Raw genomic sequence first — 3736 nt, 5'->3', positions numbered from 1 at the left:
TAGAAATAATCCTTGCTAAAATAACTTTCCAATGTTCTTTCTCTTTCTTAATTTTCACTTGGATCTCTTTGTCAATTGTTTCATTTTTTCAATCTAATTTGCAAATCAATCCAAGTTCTCATGTTGGTAATATGTTCAATGCTATTCTCATGTTGTCTAAGTTTGTCACTTAAACATTTCCAATCATTAAGACCTTCATTTGCTAGCAAACTTTTATTGTTCACTGATTTAAACAATTTGTAGCAAAACAATATACTTTGTTTGCATCTTTCAAGTACATAAGCCATTTTCTATCTTAATTCTCTCTATTTGGTAATTGATCCGGTAGTAAGAATAGGGGACCCCGTCTTGTGGAGTCAACGCCACGTGGAAGTCAAAGTGGCAGTTGTCCATCCGGGGAGGGCCGGGTCCGACCGACCGGTCGATCGTCCGGTGGAATCGAACGTCCGGAGATGGATGGGTCCGACCGACCGGCCAACCGCCTGGTGTTTGGCTGGTGGTTGAAGGTGCCCTGTCAAAATCAGGGTTCCGGCGCTCAGTGGAGAAAGTCGCAGGGCCGAGCGGACTGCACGCTCGGCCAAAGCCATAAGGTAACGTACTGCTAATAGTCTCCACAAAGCACGTGATGGAGAATCTCCCCAAGTAAACCATCGCATATGTCCGGCCGGATGTTGAGGGAACTGTCCGGCCGGACGCCATATATGGAGCAGGGAGAAAAAGACAAGGAACATCTTCTGACAGCTGTCATGCTCTAGGACTAGGCCGTACTCCAAACCTTATGACAGGGGGTTCCGCTGTCCCATCGAAGACGTGCTTGTACTGTAGCAGTATGGGGTCAGGTAAGCTCACTGACAGACCTTTACTGGGGTATGGGCTGAGGACACGTGTACACCTTGGTATGTGTGCACCCGCTTCTCCACCTCCCTATATAAAGCCTCTCATCCTTCGCCGGAGGTACGTTTTCTACGAGTTTTGGAGCCACTTTTTCTCTCTTGAGATTCGCCTGATTTGAGCGTCGGAGGGTCGCCGCCGGGAACCCCTTCCCGCCCGACCGCGGTTCACGAGCTTCGCACCACCAAAGATCCACGCCATCAAGGTGCCCAGCTCAGTCTGATTCAAGATTCGACAGATCAATTGCGCCGATGTGGGAACGCCCGCATCCGAACGGAAACAATGGACGAGGCGGGAAGACAACATACCGACGAAGGAACTCGGCGCCCTGATCGAGATAAGGGCCGCTAAGCTTGTGGAACAAAAAAGAAGCCAGAGCGACGGCGAGCAAAGAGCAACGTGCTCGGTGGTCGAGCGGAAGCACTGCCAGCCACCGTTGCATTTCATCGAGCCCTATTCCGCACCCCTGAAGCCGCAGCAGCTCATAGAGATCGGGGATCTTCTTCGGACGAAATGCCTAGACGAGATGACAGAAAAGGGAAAGCCCCCCGAGCGGACGCATCGCCTGAGCAGATTAATCGCCAATTCTCAGAAGCCATCTTAAAGGATCCTCTGCCAAAGCACTACGTGCCCCCGGCGATCAGTGAATACAATGGAACCACCGATCCGGACGATCATCTAGGTAAGTTTGATAATACAGCTACGCTCCATCAATACACAGATGGAGTAAAATGCCGAGTTTTTCTTACCACTCTCTCGGGATCGGCTCAACGGTGGTTTCAGAGGCTGCCGGACGGATCCATCACGAGCTTCAAGGATTTCCGGACGGCCTTCCTCCACCACTTCGCCAGCAGTCGACGCTATCAGAAAACCAGTGTTAGTCTGTTTGCCATCAAACAGGAGCCGAGAGAGCCGCTCAGAGACTACATCCAGCGGTTCAACAAGGTGGCGATGGATATTCCAACGGCCACCTCGGAGACCATGATGAATGCCTTCACACAAGGCCTCGTGGATGGCAATTTCTTCCGATCGCTCATTCAGAAGCCGCCCTGAGACTATGATCACATGCTACACCGAGCCAACGAATACATCAACGTGGAGGAAGCGCAAGCGGCCAGGAAAAAAGAAACTCCAACTGAGTGGGCTCCTCCTGCCGAGCGGAAACAGCACGTAGCTCATCAGCCGCCCAGAGGACCGAGGGCCGAAGCAATCCGCTCCCCCTATGTCAGGTCTCACGTGCAAGAGGTAGCTGCCGGCCGGCCCAAGCAAAAGAAGAAATGGACCCCGATATTCTTCTCTTTCCACCGGACGGATACTCACAACACAAGGGATTGTCGAAGTCTTCCCTTCGTGGCTCATCCCGTTCCCTGGAATGGCAGTCGACGTTCTCCCTCAATCGACAAGCGACAGAGAACTCATGAAGCCGATCGAACTCAAGCTGACAAACAACAACAACAGACCCCCGATCGGCATCGCTCACCAAGGCGGGAGAATCGCCGCATGTCTAGGGAACGGTCTCGCCCATCCGTTCGGGAGGAAGAAAATAGAAGTAATACCTCCAGAGGCGAGATAAATATCATTGCTGGTGGGCCGACCGGTGGAGACTCCAACCGAGCGAGGAAGGCGAGCGTCCGACAGCTCCAGATTCATGCGGTCGGCTGCAGTCAGGAAAGGGCGAACGGACCCGAGATAAGCTTCGGGCTCAGGGACTTGGAAGGGGTCGAAGTGCCGCATGACGACGATCTCCTCATCAAAGCGGTAATAGCGAATTATACTATCCACCATGTTTTTATTGATACAGGGAGCTCGGTCAACATCATCTTCAAGAAAGCATTCGATCAGCTGCAAATTGATCGAGCCGAGCTGCTGCCCATGACAACCCCCCTTTACGGGTTTACGGGCAATGGAGTCCTGCCGGTCGGACAAATCCGTCTGGCTATCTCTCTGGGAGAAGAGCCACTCAGGAGGACGCGTACAGCAAAATTTGTGGTGGTAGACTCTGCCTCTTCATACAACGTCATCCTGGGACGACCGACACTCAGTGAGTTCCGCGCGGCCGTCTCCACCTTCCACCAGAAGATCAAGTTCCCCGTAGAAGACAAAGTGGGAGAAGTACGGGGAGATCAACTGGCCGCTCGGCGATGCTACATCGAGATGGTCCGAGCAGAAGCCAATTCCGCTCGGAAAACGCCCCGGATTGAGGTAAACGCCATCACAGAAAAGCCTCCCTCTTTAGTTTATGAAGAAAAAGAGGAAGTGTAGATACACCCGACCCGATCGGAAGCTACGACCTTCATCGCGTTCGATCTGGAGGCGAATCAAAAAGAGGAGGTGATCCAATGTCTCCGAAGGAATCACGATGTCTTCGTCTAGTCGACGCATGAGCTGCCCGGAATTTCACCAAGCATAGCGCAGCATGAGCTACATGTCCGACCGGACGCACGGCCAGTAAAGCAAAGAAAAAGGGATTTCAGCGCCGAGCAGAATTCCATCATCCGAGCGGAGGTGGAAAAACTCCTGGAGGCCGGCCATATACGCGAGGTGCAGTTCCCGAGCTGGTTGGCTAACGTAGTATTAGTCTCCAAGCCAGGCAACAAGTGGAGAGTGTGCATAGATTTTCAGGATCTCAACAAAGCTTGCCCGAAATATTTTTATCCTCTGCCTTGGATAGATCAATTGGTGTCTACTACCGGCTGTGAATTAATTTGTATGCTCGACGCCTACCAGGTTATCACCAGTGCCGCCGCCTGAAGATCAAGAAAAGTCACTTTGACTACCGACGACACTTATTGCTATAATGATGCCGGATTGAAGAATGCGGGGGCCACATATCAGCGCTTGATGA

Source organism: Zingiber officinale, chromosome 4B, assembly GCF_018446385.1.
Source record: "Zingiber officinale cultivar Zhangliang chromosome 4B, Zo_v1.1, whole genome shotgun sequence".
Taxonomy (NCBI): Eukaryota; Viridiplantae; Streptophyta; class Magnoliopsida; order Zingiberales; family Zingiberaceae; genus Zingiber; species Zingiber officinale.
Note: the sequence above shows the minus strand (reverse complement) of the source record.